Here is an 18,639-nt window from a genome sequence, read left to right on the forward strand (position 1 = left end):
ATTTGCAACATGGATGGACCTGGAGGGTATTATGTTTAGTGAAATAAGTCAGACAGAGAAGGGCAAATACTGTATGATATCACTTATATTTAGTCTAAAAAATAAACAAATGTATATAGCAAAACAAAGTCTCACAGATACAGAAAACAAACTGGTTGTTACCAGTGAGGAGAGGGAAGGTAGGACAGGGCACAATAAGGGTATGGGCTTAAGACATATAAACTACTGGGCTTTTCTGGTGGCACAGTGGTTAAGAATCCGCCTGCCACTGCAGGGGACGTGGGTTCGATCCCTGGTCCGGGAAAATCCCACGTGCTGTGGAGCAACTAAGCCTGTGAGCCACAACTGTGGAGCCTGTGCTCTAGAGCCCACGAGCCATAACTACTGAGCCTGCATGCCACAACTACTGAAGCCCATGCGCCTAGAGCCCGTGCTCTGCAACAAGAGAAGCCACTGCAATGAGAAGCCTGCGCACCGCAACGAAGAGTAGCCCCCGCTCACCGCAACTAGAGAAAGCCCACACACAGCAATGAAGACCCAAAGCAGCCCAAAATAAATAAATTAAAAGAAAAAAGACATATAAACTACTATATATAAAATAGATAAGCAAATAAGATATATATTGTACAGCACAGGGAATTATAGCCATTATTTTGTAATAACTTTTAATGGAGTATAGTCTGTGAAAATAATGAATCACTATGCTATACACCTGAAATTAACATAATATTGTAAATCAACTATACTTCAATTAATCGACATGGACAGATAAATGGATAAAGAAGATGTGGTATATATACACAATAGAATATTACTCAGCTATAAAAAAGAATGAAATAATGCCATTTGCAGCAACATGGATGGACCTAGAGATCATCATATTAAGTGAAGTAAGCCAGACAGAGAAAGACAAATGTGATATTGCTTATATGTGGAATCTTAAAAAAAAATGATACAAATAAACTTACATACAAAACAGAAATAGACCCACAGACATAAAAATCAAACTATGGTTACCAAAGGGGAAAGGAGTGGGGAATAAGTTAGGAGTCTGGGATTAACATATACACATTACTATACATAAAATAGATAACCTACTGTATAGCACAGGGAACTATACTCAGTATTTTGTAATAACCTATAAGGGAAAAGAATCTGAAAAAGATTATGACTGAATCACTTTGCTGTATACCTGAAACTAACACAACATTGTAAATCAACTACACAGTGCTTCAGTTTCAAAAAATTTTTAAAAAAACCAACAAAACCCATGCCCATGAGCAGTCACTCCTCATTTACCCCAGCCCTCTCAGCACTAGGCAAGCACTAATCTACTTTCTGTCTCTGGATTTGCCTTTTCTGGACATTTCATATAAATAGAATCGTATAATATGTGGTTCTTTGTGACTGGCTTCTTTGACTTAGCATAGTGTTTTCAAGGTTCATCCATGTTGTAGCATGTGTCAGTATTTCATTCTTTTTTTATGGCTGAATAATGTTTCATTGTATGAATATACCATATTTTGTTTATTCATTAGTTGATGGACATTAGGGATATATTCACTTTTGGATTGTTGTGAGTAATGCTACTGTGAACATTTGTATTCATATTTTTGTGGGGACTTATTTTTATTTTGCTTGGTATATACCTAGGAATGCAATTTCTAGGGGGTCAGCAATTTTGACTATCAGGGATTGCTAAAGAATATTAAAACTGTAGATGTGTATACAATCCCTGACATGCAGTGGTTCCTGGATGTGATCTGAAGATGAAGCATTCCAAGTTGAGGTTCGTCCATTTATAGTAATCTAGATTACCTGCTAGGAAGTTTTATTTGTTTTGTTTTTATCTTAACAGTTTTAGTTTATTTTCTTATAATTTGCTTATCTTACCCACAAGTGAGGTACAGAGGGAAAAAAATGCAACGAACCGAGTACTCCGTTATGTTAGGTAATAGCTGATTGTGTTTTTAAATACTTAGAAGCTAATGAGACTAATTTTCATGGGTGGCTTGTTGAATGAGATGCAGTAATATAGAGGCAATGTGATGTAGTGGGCAGATGCTTGGATTTGGTTTGAGTCCTGGTTCTGCTTTATTGATGCTGCAGATTCCCCACTTCTGAAAAGGGGAATATCTCTCCTGACTCGCAGGGTTGTTGTGATAATCAAATGAGGTAGTGTCTATTAAAGCACTTAGTATAATGCAGTATACAAAGATGGTATTATTATCATATACAAGAGTTCTCTGGTCAAAACATGTCCTTAATGTCTTTGTTGGACATTCACACACCTCCCCTCCCTCTGCTGCTGTGATTATTCAAATATTGGAAACATATTTTGTAGTACTTAGTCTTTTCAAATTTTCATGGTCTTGAGCTCATTTCTTAAACTAATTCCCTTTTCATCAGCAAGATGGAGAAAATTTTTACTCGTTTTGGAGGACTACTCCTAAATTTTTATTCCTTTTGGAGGGCTACTCCTTTATTTGTGAATTGAAAAGAAGATTGATTCAACAATATTTTAAACGTCTACTGTGATACGTGTCAGGCAGTGTCTTAGGAGCTGGATATAGTGATGAGTAAGACAAAGTCATTGCACTTGTGACTCTTACAATTGACAGAAGATAGAAATGTATATAAAAGCCATGGGCCATGGTGTAACTATTCATGTAAGATTGTAAAACAGTATAAAAAGTTAAAGGAAGGAGAGTTTGACCTTGTAAGTCAGGAAATGATTTTGGCCTCTGCCTCCTTTTCTAACTGAGGAAGGAGAGTTAGCACTGATTGTGAAGAAACTGGCAGGTACTTTTCAGGGACTGGTTTTCTCTATACTAAAAGACTGATTAGGGTTTTTTAAAAAATATGCATTTAGCTGAATCAAGATGAAATCTTCTTAAATAAGTAGAGGGAAGAAAGTGAGTTTAGAGACTTCTGTCAGATTTTTTTCCAAAAAACAGAGTGACACTATCCAATTCTATGAGCAGTGCCAAAATTAAGGGTACTTCTCAAGAAAACCAGTATACGCTCAGCAAAGAGAGAATAATAGGTTACAAAAAACAAAAAGCTAATAGACTTATTTAGAGCAGTTTTAGGTTCACAACGAAAATGAGTAGCAATTAAAGAGTTCCCTCACACTACCCGCTCTCATACATACACAGCCTCCCCGCTGCTAATATCACACACCAGTGTGGTATAATGATAACATAAATATAATAAATATTTTAACAGAATATTTTATCTTTGTATTTTTTATGATCTGTCATAACAATTTTATGATCTGTCATAACAATTTTATGATCTGTCATAACAATCTATCAAAACAATTAACCTTTTTTCTTCATGACTTTTAAAGTTCTTTTTTGTATTTGTATTGAGTTTATACCAAGTGTGTTTATATATGTATATGTATACATAGATACAAAAGCAATATCTTGTCATTAATATTATCTGAGGAAATGTCTTTCACTTAATTCTAGAGTTCCCAGGCTACTTTTTGCTATCTCCATCCCTCCTCCACCCCACTTTGAGATGATACTGTGTACACAGGTTGTTCTCTTTTTTTTGTTATCTTTTTATATTAACATTAAATCAAAGATATTCTTCAATGTTTCTGAATATTTTCAACATAATTTTAATAGCATGATTTTACTTCACAGAAAAATTGGAGATTGCAAATGATGTTAATTGACAAGTGTCAACATTTTAGTTAAATATAACCAGTCCTCCAAATCCATAGTCCTTGGCTCTTATTAGGATCTTGACTTTATTTTCCTTCTTAAACCACCACTACAGTGATGGGATTAAAGTTAAAACCAGTAATTTGACTATTTAAGCAAATTTAAACAGCTATTGCTGTTTAAGCAGCTGTGATGAGAAAAGCAGATTGAATTTACTGAAAAAATGAGATATATCTGGATTTTATTCTACTTTCCCATTCCCCATTATCTCTGTTAGTATATTTTTATTTTTATTTTTTAACTGGGGTGATTCAGTAAGTCACTTCCTTACTTTTTCAAAGTAAGGTTTATATTCTGGACTATGTATTAATTACCTCATGAGATCTTCCATTTTGTCAGGGATACTCTCAGATACCGGAAGTAATTGCTGTAAATATATGTTATGGTCATTAAATAACTCTCATTAGCCTTTTATCTACCTTTTCATTGACTCTCAAATCTTTGACGTTTTCGTATTTCACAGTTGAATAAGAGTATGGCTTTTTAAGGTTGTGTAGTTCCACATTTTAACATAAGATGGCAGCATTGAAATAAAAGTATAGTGGCACCAAGAGATTACTTAGCCCATTGTAACCAATGAGCTTTGTCTTTTAAAGTTCTTAGGAATGTATGCAGATTCTAAATTCTCAGAATATGTTCTTGCTTGTCTTTTTGCTAACTTTCCGAAGTCAATGTTCCATGGAGTTTAACTAGGTACCAGGATAGTGTTAGCTGTTGAAAGATACTGGCTAAATATGGTAAAAGCCAGCATAGCCTGGCTATGCTTTGAATGCAGATTCAAGTGTCCATTGGTCTTCTGGAAAGACATGTTTTGACTCTCAGTAGACTGTAGATCTGTGATGTCTAGAACTTTATTTCCCTGCTCTGTCCTCAGTGTCTAGAACAAGCCTGCCATGCAGTTGGTGCTCAGTATGTAATGAAGGAATATCCACAGTCCCTGTTACCCTCCCAGGATCCAAGCCGCAAACCGATGCATCATTCTTGACTCTATCTCCCTCACCTTCTACATCTACTCACCATATTGTGGAGTTTTTTTTTTTTTTTTTCTTCCAGGTTTATATAAAGTCCTTTGACTTTTCTTCATCCCCACTGCTACCGTCTCAATTCAGGCTAATATCTTCTCTCTCTTAGATTTTAGCAACTGCCTCCTAAGTGAGTGCTTCCCTGATTTTAGTTTTACTTCTACTTCAATACAGCTTATTATGCAGGCAATAGAGGGTATATACGAAGTTGAATACATTTAAATTATTGTCTCAAGGAACTCATATCCTAGTTTGGAGGATATCTATATAACAGCACTAAAACAGGTAAAAAGAAATGCTGAAGGAGAATTGATTTGAACTGTTGGGGTTTGGTAAAGGCTTTATGGGAGGAGGAGTTTTTGAGGTTGGTCATTGAAGATTTCTTTCACAGACCTCAGCATTATCAACTCTTAATACTTGTTTTGATTTTTTAAAACTTTATTGAAGTATAACTGTTGTGAAATAAACAACACATATTTGAAGCATACAATTTGATGAGTTTTTACATATTTATACACCCATGAAACGATCACCATAATCAAGATAACGAACTATCCATCGCATACAAAAAATTTCTTTGTGACTCTTTCTAATGTACTTCCCACCCCTCATTCCCAGGCAGACCACTGATCTGCTTTCTGTCACTATAGATTAACTTGTGTTTTCCAGAATTTTATATAATGGAACCATATAGTATGTATATGCACATTTTTTTTGGTTTGGCTTCTTTCCCTCAGCATAATGGTTATAAGATTTATGTTGTGGGTATCAGTCATTCATTCCTTTTTATTTAGCATTTTACTTAGTATTCCATTATATGGATACTACACAATTTGTTTATCCATTCTCGTTATGATGGACATTTGGGTGTTTACAGTTTGAGGCTATTACAAATAAAGCTGCTGTGAACATTTGTGGTCTTTGTATGAACATATGCTTTCATTTCTTTTGGGTAATTAATACCTAGAGATGGAATAGCTGAGTCATATTTAGGTGTATGTTTAACTTTTTGAGAAACAGCCAAACTCTCCCCTCCAGTGTGTGAGTTGCAGTTGTTCTACCTCCTGGCCAACACTTGGTATGGTAGGTATTTTTAATTTTAGCCGTTCTCATGGGTGTGTTGGAGCAGCTCATTGTGGTTTTAGTTTGCATTTCCCTAAAAACTAGTGTTGGAGGACAGAGGTAATGAAAAGTGCCCACCAAACTGATAAGGCATCTTGAAACCAAAACAAAAGGTGGGCAGCTCCATATAATCAACGGATCAGTTTGTTATAGTGTAACTTACGCACACGGTGGGATCAGGATCAGGCAGACAGTGATCTGGAAGCATTCACAAGTGTACTCTGCACCGCCGAGGGGGCATCGGGACCGTTTCATAGTTAACCTAGGGTATGGGGGCAGGAACTTGGAAATAGGACGTGCATTCCCAAGTCAGGATTCACGAATGGGTAACTAGTCTCCTGGGCTCTGGGAATACGTCAGTGAAGGTTTTTATTGTTTGGGGACTAACAGAGCATTGAGGCCACCTGGTCCTGATGATTATTAAACAATATCTATTAACTACAAAGCCCTTGATGACAGAGTAGTGATTCACTGCTACACAGTACAGTCCTGGGCAGGGTCAGTGGAAGGAGAAACTCTAAGGGCTCAAGATGGTATCAGTTATGCTAACAGCCATACAGCTAGTGATATTGAGCATCTTTTTGTGTGCTTATTTACCATCCATATGTTTACTGTGGTGAAGTGTCTGTTCACATCTTTTGCCATTTTTTAACTGGGTTGTTTATCATTTTTACTGTTGTTGTTAGAGTTCTTTAAGTATATTCTAGATACAAATTCTTTCTCAGATTTATGCTTTACAAATATATTCTCTTAGTCTGTGATTTACCTCATTTGTGTTTATAATAATGTTTTTTATGGGCTAATTTTGCCCCACTATTGAGGCAATTCCTCCTGAGCATCTATTTGGTACCGTGTATATTTTGAGGTTTTCCTAGTCTGGTTTGTGTGAACACGAACTATTCCTGGCCTTGTGTTAGTTTTGGGGATGTTTTTTCGCCTCCTTCTTCTTAGCACTTTTTGTCTGGGTTTGGATAGTTTTCTCACAGACATGAGCTGATCAGTACTAGCTGAAAACTTGAGGGGAGTCCCTATAGATCTCTCTTCTCTGGTACTCTAGCCTGTGAATTCTAGCCAGCTGGGCCTCCCTAATTTTCAGTTCTATCTCATCTGCTCAGGAAGACTGCCGTGCTCTGTTAGGGTTCCCCTGCCCTGTGCTGCAGCCTGGAAACTCTAGGCAGTTAAGATGGGACAGCTGTTGGGATTCACCTCATTTGCCTTGCCTCGCTCTTATTCTCACTATTGTCGAACGTCTAAAAATTGCTGTTTCATATATTTTGTTTGGCTGTATAGTAGTTTAAGGCAGGAAGGTAAATCCAGTCCCTGTTACTCCATCTTGGCTGGAAGCAAAAGTTATTTCTATGTATTTTTGCTTGAGAAAAAACTTTATGCTTGAGTCACTTCATTCTATATTTGTGTTAAACTGTCAAACCTGATGCTTCTCCATATGCCTCATTGGAGCTGATGCTTCAATCAGATGTAAAAAGACTTAAAAAAAATTTTTTTTTCCTCATAATTTTCTTCCCAAAGCATCTCATATCTCTGGCAGTTCATGTTGCTTATTTGTGCACTTACATAAGTATGGGAATTTTATGAGTTGTCTAAAGCTGTATTTGATATTCCTGGATCATGTTTAAAAATACACTTTGTGTAACATTAGTTGAGTGTGAAACATGAATTAAGAGCTTAGAAAAATCTAAGCTGAGTACATTTAGGGAAAAACATGCAATTATTAGTTGTTTTTCTAGTTGAGCTTTTTTGGGGCTGTTTACTTACTTTGAACACATGCATAGTCATCAAACCTCATTTAACAACATAATTTTAGACTTCAAATTAAATTTGCTTTTTAATGGAAGATTTGATAAAATCTCCTTACCAAGTTATATAAGTAAAAAGAGGACTGTAATTTAGAGAACTGCATTCTTATCTTGCTAGATAACATTAGGTAATTCACTTGTCTTTTCCTTATTTCTGAAATGAGCAAATCTTGACCAGATCTCAACCCTAAAATATTAGAATTCCAACTGTGTATTTCTGCATATACTTCATATAGGTTATTTGTTTTCTTATATTTGTATTAGTAGTTTACATTTTCTAGGGTTTTCAAAATCTTTTAAAGCTAAAATGAACCTCTGTAAAAGTGGTTTTGTCACTTTTTGGAAAATGTGACATTTCAACTTTAATGCATTTTTATCAGAGGGAGAGGGCAGAGTTAAAGGTTTATGCCATGGCTTTTTATTCCTTGTTTTTTGGGAGACTATTTTGCTACAAGTTCTAAGGAATATCATTACAAGTCAGGGATATAGTTAATATGAGAAGTGTGACTAATAGAAGTCTACGTTTGTTGAAGGATTAGAGTATGCAGCCAGAATATAGAGAACAGGAACAGCATGATTTAAGAAAAATAGGAATGTTCAAAGCAAATTATAGAATATCTGAATTTTTCTTAATTTGTTGTTAAGTGGTTAAAGGTAAAAACCTAGTTCTTTATGTCATGGCATCCTGAACCTCACAACTCTGTTTATTGAATGGCCATATGATACAAAGAAAGCTATTTACATGGGACCATAGGTAGAATGGAATGTAGCAGTCTTCATGCGCTCAGCAATTTTCTGACAAAACTATGTGCAGTGGCCTTATATTAGGAACTGAGTAAACTGAGAAGTGATTTTTTGTTCACATTCTTTCCCTTTTTGTCCTCCCATACATTATGTTCTCTTGTTCTCTCTGGTCTTTCTAACCCCCCAGCCCCCAGGCCGACACACACACACACACACACACACACTTCTGTACTCTCTCATTCAGACATATGCACACACGCTCTTACCCATTGGCTGTTGCCAGTATTTTGGGCTTAATCATAAACCAACTTTGCTTTGAAGAAGCTTGGGAATAAAACCCAGAAAAATTCCCATGCCATCCTCGGAACTTGGGTATATTTAAGGAAAAGCTGGGGATTTGGTTCTTTCAAACAGCAGTTGTGCCTGTACTAAGTGAAGTAAATCAGTTCCTAGTAGATGACTTAGAACACTCCTAAGATGTACTCTCCATTATGAGACAAAGCAAAGAGTGTTGTATTCCTGAGATGGAACCCACTACCTTCACAAGAATTACTGATTTACTTTACAGAAACCTGGCACATACCTTTAATGGCTTCTGATGAAAGCTGGACCATAAATAAATACTTTTGTATATTTGTTTTGACATCTTTAGAGTTACAAAAACAACCCCAAATTTAAAAATCACTGCTATATGTGCACACACTGAAACTCCGCAACTCTTTAGCCTCCACTAATTGAAGGTATCCAAGTCCCCATTTTTGGGTGTTTGGAAGTAATTTAAAATAGAAACGCAGTATGTTTTTACATTTAACGTGTGCTGCTTAACTTTGTCAAAGAAAATTGAAATGTGAGTAAGTCTTATTCATAACAGGGCAAACAGGTATAAGCATGAGCAGCTATTTAAGAGGGACTATATTAACTCTTTGGAAGGAAAATGTGCTTTTTTGGTCACATATATTCCCATGTAGTAGTTTTTTTGTTGTTGCTTAATTAATAAACTTTATTTCCTAGAACAGTTTTAGGTTTACAGCAAAATTGAGCAGCAAGTACAGAGTTTTCTCATAAACTCCCTACCACGCGCCCCCCAACCTCCCTTACTATTGACATCTCACACCACAGTGGTACATTTGTTATAATTGATGACCCTACATTAACACATCATTATCACCAAAGTCCATAATTTCCATTAGGGTTCACTCTTGGTGTTGTACGTCATCTGAGTTTGGACAAATGTATAATGACACGTATCTGCCATTGTAGTATTGTGCGGAATAGTTTCACTGCCCTAAAAATCCTCCGTGCTTTGCCTGTTTATCCCTCCCTTCCCACCAACCCCTGGCAACCACTGATCTTTTTACTACCTTCATAGTTTTGCCTTTTCCAGAATGTCATATAGTTGGAATCATAAAATATGTAGCCTTTTCAGATTAGCGTCTTTTACTTAGTAATATGCATTTATGTTCCCTCCGTATCTTTTCATGCCCTGATAGTGCATTTCTTTTTAGTGCTGAATATTATTCCATTGACTGGATGTACCACAGTTAATTTACTCATTTACCTACTAAAGGACATCTTGGTTGCTTCCAAGTTTTGATAATTATGAATAAAGCTGCTATAAAGATCCATGTTCAGGTTTTTGTGTGAACATACGTTTTTAACTCATTTGCATGGATACTAAGCATTGCAGTTGCTGGATCACATGATAAGAATATGGTTTTTTTGTAAGAAACTTCCACAGTGGCTATATCATTTTGCATTCTCACCAGGAATGAATGAGAGTTCCTGTTGCCAGCACTTGGTGTTGTCAGTGTTCTGGATTTGGGCCATTCCAATAGGTGTGTAGTGGTATCTCATTGTTTTAATTTTTAATTGCCTAATGACATAAGAGCACCTTTTCATATGCTTAGTTTGCACCTGTATATCTTCTTTTGTGAGGTGTCTATTCAGATCTTTTGTCCATTTTTTAGTTGGATTGTTTTCTTATTGTTGAATCTTAAAGAGTTCTTTGTATATTTTAGATAACAGTCTTTTATCAGATGTGTCTTTTGTAAATATTTTCTCTCAGTCTGTGACTTGTCTTCTCATTCTCTTGACATTGACTTAAGTAGAGCATACGTTTTTAATTTTAAGGAAGTCCAGTTTATCAATTATTTCTTTCATGGATTGTGCCTTTGGTGTTGTATCTGAAAAGTTATTGCCATCCCCAAGGTCATCGAGGTTTTCTCTGATGTTATATCTTCTACGAGTTTTACATTTAAGTCTCTGATCCTTTTTGAGTTAATTTTTGTGAAGGGTGTTAGGTCTGTGACTAGATTTTTTTTTTTTTTGCATGTGGATGTCTAGCGTTACAGCACCATTTATTGAAATGACTGTCTTTGAGCCACTGTATTGCCTTTGCTCCTTTGTCAAAGATCAGTTGACTGTATTTACAGGGGCCTATTTCTGGGCTCTCTCTTCTGTTCCATTGATTTGTCTATTCTTTCACTAATGCCGCACTGTCTTCATAACTGTAGCTTTATAGTAAGTCATGAAGTCGAGTAGTATCATTCCTCCAACTTTGTTCTTCTCCTTCAGTATTGAGTGTTGGCTATTCTGTGTCTTTTGCCTCTCCATATAAACTTTAGAATCAGTTTGTCGATATCCACAAAAATAACTTGCTGGGATTTTGATTGGAATTGTGTTGAATCCATAGATCAAGTTAGGGAAAACTGACATTTTGACAATATCAAGCCTTACTGTCTGTGAGCATGGAATATCACTTCATTTATTTATTCTTTGATTTCATTCATAAAAGCTTTGTAGTTTTCCTCATGTAGATCTTGTACATATTTTGTTATTTTATACCTAAGTATTTCATTTTTAGGGTTGCTAGTGTAAATGGTAATGTGTTTTTAATTTCAAATGGAAATTTGATTATTGTTAGTATATAGAAGAGCAGTTGACTTTAGTATATTAACCTTGTATCTTGCAATCTTGGTATAATTGCTTATTGATTCCGGGAGGTTTTTTTGTTGATTCTTTGGATTATCTAGATAGATGATCATGTCATTTGCAAACAAAGACAGTTTTATTTCTTTCTTCTCAACATGTATACCTTTTCTTTTCTTTTCTTATCTCCTCTCATTAGCCAGAACTTACAGTACAATGTTGAAAAACAGTGGTGAAAGGGAACGTTCTTGCCTGTACCTTATCTTAGCAGGAAAGCTCTGAGTTCCTCAACATTAATTTTAGGTTGGTGGGGTTTTTTTTCTCTCAGCACTTAAAAATATTTCACACCACTGTCTTCTTGCTTGCATGGCTTCTGAAGAGAAGTCAGGTGTAATTCTTATCTTTGTGCCTCTATAGGTAAGGTGCTTTTTTCCTGTGGCTTCTTTCAGAAATTTTTTCATTATCTTTAATTTTCTGAAGTTTGAATATTATATGTGTAGGTATAGTTTTTTTGGAATTTATCCTGTTCAGTATTCTCTTACTTCCTAGATCTGTGGTTTGGCATCTGACATTAATTTGGGTAAATTCTCATTCATTATGGCTTTAAATATTTTATCTGTCCCTGTCTCTCTTTCTTCTCCTTCTGGTATTCGCATTACATATATGTTAATTTAAACCTTTTGTAATTGTCCCACAGTTCTTGTATATTCTGTTCTGTTTTTTTCCAGTCTTCTTTCTCTGTGCTTTTCAGCTTTGGAAGTCTCTGTTGTCATATGCTGAAGCCCAGAGATTCTTTCCTCATCTGTGTCAGGTTTACAAAGATATTCCTTGTTTCTTTACTGTGTTTTTGATCTCTAGTATTTATTTTTGATTTTTTCTTAGAAATTTCATCTCTTTAATTATTCATCTGTTCTTGCATATTGTCTGCTTTTTTTTCCATTAAAGCCCTTGACAGATTAATTATATTTTCAAAAAATTCCTGGCCTGATCATTCTAACATATCTGCCGTATCTGACTGTGGTTCTAATGCTTGTTCAGTCTCTTTAAATGATGTTTTTTGCCTTTCAGTATGCCTTGTAATTTTTTTGTTGAAAGTGGACATGATGTACTGGGTAAGAGGAACTATGGTAAATAGGCCTTTAGTAATATAGTGGTAAGGTGTGGAGGGAAGGGAAGCATTCTGTAGTCCTATGATTAGGTCTCAGGCTTTTGATGAGCCATGCCCCAAGCAGTGAACTTCACCAGTGCCTCTCAGTTTTCTTCTCCTCCATAGATGACGCAGGAGAGTTAGAGGGGGCTAGAGTTGAATATTTCCATTCTCCCAGGTAGGTTAGGCTCTGATAAAACCCCCTAGCAGGTTAGACTCTGGTGAAATAGTTTCTCCTGAGGGCAGGCCTTGTTAAGAAGAACAAAAAGCTCTGGTTTATTTCAAAATGGTTCCTTTGTTCCTTCCCCTGCCAGAAGCAAGAGGGGATTCACTGAGGACCTGGCAGAGTTCACTCCCCCCTATGCCTGGTCACCTGAAATTTTTATTTTTTATTTTTTATTTTTAAAAATTAATTAATTAATTAATTTTTGGCTGCATTGGATCTTCGTTGCTGTGCTCAGGCTTTCTCTAGTTGCGGTGAGCGGGGGCTACTCTTCATAGCAGTGCACGGGCTTCTCATTGTGGTGGTTTCTCTTGTTGCAGAGCACAGGCTCTAGGTGTGTGGGCTTCAGTAGTTGTGACATGTGGGCTCAGTAGTTGTGGCTTACGAGCTCTAGAGCTCAGGCTCAGTAGCTGTGGCACATGGCTTAGTTGCTTCGCGGCATGTGAGATCTTCCCACACCAGGGCTTGAAGCCGTGTCCCCTGCATTGGCAGGCAGATTCTTAACCACTGCACCACCAGGGAACCCCCGGTCCCCTGAAGTTTTTAACTTAGACTTGTCCACACTGAGCCTCTAGCAATTTGTCAATTACAGTTTAGGTTTTCTGACCCTGGAATGGTTCCCATGGAGGTTTCTGCTCCTGTAAATTGTGATTCTCTGTATCTACCTGTCTCTGTCTCCAATTTGGGGGACAGCAGTTTGACCTGTGACCTCACTTCTCTGATGGATCTAAGAAGAATTGTTGATTTTTCAGTTTGTTCAGCTCTTGGCTGTTAGGGTGGAATTTCAATTTCTAAGCTCCTTACAGACCGGAGACTGAAATTTCTAGTTGTTTTTTTATACCCAGCATTTGATATTTTAGCAGTTGAGTTTCAAACAGTAAAGTAGAAATCAGTTTACATATTGCTTAGTCATTGTTTATAAGTGAAGAAAAGCATTCTGACATTCTTAGCTGTAAGTAGGCCCTTGATTTGAAGTATGTAGTTTAAAAGGACTGAAAAATTATTAGCTAAGTTCTTTTGAATTTTATACCTCATAATTATGAGGTAGGTGTTTTACTTCTGCTTTCTTAGGGAACCTTGAAGAAGATTACTTTATTATATTTATTCTAGTTTTAACACTTGAATCATTAAGGATTACCAGGTTGAATCAGCTAGGAAAAATAAATAGTGAAGAAAAGCAGTTATGTCTGAGGCAAGTGATTTATATTCTGAGCTATTATTTATTGGGAATACTTTTTGAGTTAATGGAAAAATTACTTTTTTTCGATTTTGTAACTTATTTAGGAGTGTGCTAAATTCTGCTTCTTACCCTTAAAATCCAACCTACACATTTAGTGAGCTCTGAATTTTTTTTTTGAAATGCAAAAATCAAGAAGAAAGATTTTTAGAATTGTATGAAACATGTTAAGTGCTTAAAGATAACTTTTAGACCACTTGAGAGTTTCAGTTTTATGTTCTTGTTGATAGCGTATTTTACAAAGTATCATAAGGCATTCTTTTCTATTTTATAAGCTCTCTCCCTGTGAGATAAAATTTCTCTAAGCCAGATTTTTAATAATATTCCTTGACATTTTTTAAAAAGATGTAAACCAAACCAATTAAGTATCTTCTTATTCTGTGCTCAATGAAGATTTGTGTACATACATTTAGGAATGATTTACACATAGTTCTTAAAGTGATCATTTGATTGTATGATATATATATATAATATATATTGCATATATATTTTTATATATATATTTGTGTTGTTTTGTAATACACTTGACCAGGGGTGATATTGCTGTCAAAAAACAAGAAATCATGCATCCTGATACAAACTTGAAGCATTGTCTGTTGCTGTATTTTGTAATCAGGTGTCTTAGAAATGGGCAAAGTGATTTTAAATAGTTATGTCTGGGAAATGAGAGATAAAGAGGGGGAGATTGGTTGGCAAGGAGAAGATGTTCATATATAAAGAAAGTGTTTAGGAAATAAGAGGTAGATGACATTGGATCTGGATACAACCTCAGTACAGTGTTCCAGATAGCGAGTACTTACTAATGGGAGTTGAAAAGTATTTGGCCTAGATATTGGGTCTCTGAAACTGAAAACTGTCATTTGTTGACATATTCCCTTTCTTCATGCTACAATAAAAATGTAGTTGCATATACCCTTTATTACTCAGCAAACTGAATTCATGGTAGAGAGTATGATGCACTGAGTGCCTCAGAGTTATTGAGGGAAGATGGTCTCCATAAGCTCATAATGGACACATGGTGTCTCAAATTTTAGGAAGCCGTTAGTCATGTAGTGTGTTCCTGAAGCAAGATTTCTTGTCTTTCTGTTTTTGTTTATCCTCTATCACATATTTATTTCAGGTTAAAAACCCGGGAAATGTAATCTTTGCCTTTTATACATTCTTGGAGAAGAATTGATGCCTTGTTTAAGAGACAGTCCATTTTCTTATTCTGTAGGATTTAACATGTGCTCTCACCAAAGGGCATGTTGCTAAAGAGTATTTTTTAAATTGCCCAATTCAAATTAGTACGCCAGGGGCCTTGTTACCAAGCACTAACAATGTGGTTTTCCTCAGCTGGTATATTGAAATGCCATGTTTCCACAGCCCACCCCCCCCCCATTGATTTGATTTGAAATAGATTTTAAATTTGTACTAAGTTTTTTTGATTTGATTTGATTGATTTTAAATCAGCAATGGCTTGAAAGTAAACTTGGGTGACTAAATTTCTAACTTATTTGCTCCAGTCCAGTTATGCAAATATTTTCCTATATAAGAGGCATTGAGCTTTTTCCAAGTGAATTTTTTTGCGTGTATATTATATTCGTGAAACTCGATTTATAGTATTCCTGTATTCAAGTTCAAGCTAAAAAGTTAAATAATTTCAGATGTGCCCTTCTTTAAAAAAAAAACAATTTTGAAAAATTGAACTTAAGAATCAGGCTCAGGACGATTAATATTTTTTTGAAAGGATTTAGGTTAATCTTTTATATTATCTATTCCTATGAATTTAATGGATAGTATTTTTTCTAGTGAGTTTAATTGATGGTTCAAAGTTAACTTAGGCAAGTAAGTTAACCTCAGCGTTTTCATCTGTAAAAACGGGATGATGATATCTACATCATAGGGTAAACCAGATACTACACTTTACTAAAGCCACGACGGGCAGCATTTCTATTATGAGACTTAATAGGAATGTATTCATGATCCAGCTCAAACACCACCTCCTCAGCAAAGTCCGTCCAATTCTTCCTCAGACAGAGTGATTTTACTCTCTTTCTCTGGGTTCCCCTAACACTTAGACAAATTCTCATCTGCAAGAACCAGGAATATGTTTTATTTGTATTTTTGTTCTTTCACCTTACCACCTTTTTTCTCCCCCTTTCTCATCTTTCCTCCCTCCTAAAAAGAGAAACTAGCATGGTACCTGGCACTTGGCAGAGAATGCTAGCATCTGTCACATCTAAACAAATGGCCAAATGGATCTTTGAAAAGTCTCTTCTTTATGTTTCAGAAAATTGGGCACATCCATTTTTGTCCAGTGCTTTTTTTGTATGAATACAAGCAACATCAGCCAACTTCTTTTTCTGAAGTAGCAACAGCATCTGCTATTTGTGTAAGACACTTTAAGGCACAAAGGTTAAAGGCAGACAAAAAATAATCGTGAGTGAAATTGTGCTCATTTCTCCTTTATATTTGGCATTATTGTAGAAATATATAACCTACAAAAAATTCTAAGCTGCTTACTATTTTCTGCAAGCACATTTGGATCTCTAAGTAAATTGATGTTTTTACTTGTTTAGATTGTTTTGGGGAAGGCTACGTTAGTCTTGACCCTCTAGTATATAGTTTTCCTTGTCCTTAGTTATCATTATTGTATCGATGCATTTAACCAGACCTTTAAACATACTGTTTTTGTATATTGCATCCTCCTGTAATGGAGACTGATCTGTAGTAAGAAGATGATACTCATGGCATTTATTTTTTAAATTGCATTTTTCCTTCCTATTGAGAATTGCTTGGAATTCTAAAATATTTTTTTTTAATTTAGGTGGATCATATGGGAGAAGACAGTCCTTTATTTTTGTTGATTTGGCTTCCTATATGAATCTAATATATACAGTTATTTGATTTCCCATAAAACTCCCAATAAGCATTTTTAAAGCACAATTTTTTCTCAACTTTCTTCTCAAAACTAGCTGATTTTAATACGTGACTGAAAGTAGGCAGTCAAAAGAGAAAATGGGATTTATTGCTTTTTATATAAACCTAAGGAACCCTAGGTTTAAACCTTAAATTTGGGTAACAACCTAGATTTAATTTCTTCTGTAGCTTGGATGTAGTTAATTGGACTTTGAACTCATCATTTGTACATAGCCTTGTTGGTCTCTTCTCTTCCCCAGCACACAATTTTGTTTCATATGTGTGTTTGTTATTTGTTTTTTATCTTTTTTTCTATTTTCTCTTTATTTGATTGACTTTTGAACCCAGGTAGGTAGGGTAAGGCTGTTTACTCCACTGTCTGTCAAACGCTTTCCCACAAAATAGCCACCAGCCACATGCGGTTATTCAGCATCTGAAAATGGGACTGGTCTGAATTCAGATTGCTGTAAATGTAAAGTACACACGGCATTTCAAAGACTTGGTAGAAAAGAATAAAATAGTTTCATTAATAATTTTTATGTTAATTACATGTTAAAAGTAGAATATTTTATATTATATATTGCCTTATATATTCTTCCCAGTTTACTGGAGTTCCCCAGCGGGGAAAAGAGGAGAGAGTTGCTGACAGTTAAGCCTTTCAGTGAGACAGTGAGGGTATTGCTGCTATCCTTCCTGAACTCTTACGTGTCCTAATAAATCTTACAAAGAGCAATAGTAAAGTATTGAGCTGAGGGTTGTTCCTGGCTTTGCACTTAACTGCCTCATGGCTAGAAGATTTAAAATACAAACCAGTATCTTTATATTACATGTTTTTCTTTAACTTCTATCACTATTAAATTCCATTATATTTACATTATGGCAGTGGCTTTGGCTTATTTATAGTCAAATATATAAAGGGGCGAGGCAAGTAACAAACGAATGAATCCATCCTATCTTAAACAACGTGAAATGATATATGTCCTGTGCAACAGGTATATGTCATCTCTGGAGGGTAAACCTTACTCCTGTTCAGCTGATTATTGCCTTGATAGGAGTTCATGTTGCCAGATCTTTCAGGTTTTTAAGAGGAGCCACAAATCTGGATTTTTAAGAATTTGAAATCTCCCAATTTTAAAATACTGACAAATATTATAAGATGTAAAAGTATTTATGCAGTCAAACTAAATATAACTGTGGTTTGAATGGTACTGCTTTAGAACTTTGGACTTAAGGAGATATTGCTTGGAAATAAATAAAGGTTTTAGGTACTTTAGATGACCTAATTAAAGTATACCAGTTAAGAAAAGAGGCTTACAATCACCTGCTGATGAATGGTTTTTAAATTTGACACCTTTTAGAGAATATTAATCTCAAAATAATGGATAATTGAGAAATAGTATGTTTCTCTGTATTTTTTTAGTATACTTTTCTAGTATAGTTTTATTTTCTGTAGGAATGTTTTTCTGCTCCTTATTCTCTTATTTATTTTTCTGTTGCTTGTTATAATGTAAATTTAGGTTTCCTCAACATTTAGAAGAAGGCTGTATCAGGTTGCTTTTTTAACCTTACAGAGCTCCCTTTTCTGGGGGGGTGTGTGTGTGTGTACTGTTCAGGAATATGGTAGCTTGCTTCCTGGCTCTGCTCCCCTCCCCCCACTTTTATCTGGGCTTCCTTTTTCCTTTATCTCTGCGGTCCCTCTCCTGCTCAGTCTTGACCCCACTCCCAGCAGTTTCCCCTTAGTGTGGCCTCTGTCCTTCAGTGGAA

The 18,639-nt window shown here is 35.6% G+C and overlaps 1 protein-coding gene across 4 annotated transcripts in view; it reads left to right on the forward strand.

Annotated features, from left to right (window-relative positions):
* MINPP1 (multiple inositol-polyphosphate phosphatase 1) overlaps nt 1-18,639 on the forward strand; it is a 72,992-nt gene that overhangs the window by 22,522 nt on the left and 31,831 nt on the right. The gene's annotated exons all lie outside the window — the stretch shown is intronic.

The sequence above is a fragment of the Balaenoptera borealis genome, assembly GCF_965194805.1.
Source record: "Balaenoptera borealis genome assembly, chromosome: 10".
Taxonomy (NCBI): domain Eukaryota; kingdom Metazoa; phylum Chordata; class Mammalia; order Artiodactyla; family Balaenopteridae; genus Balaenoptera; species Balaenoptera borealis.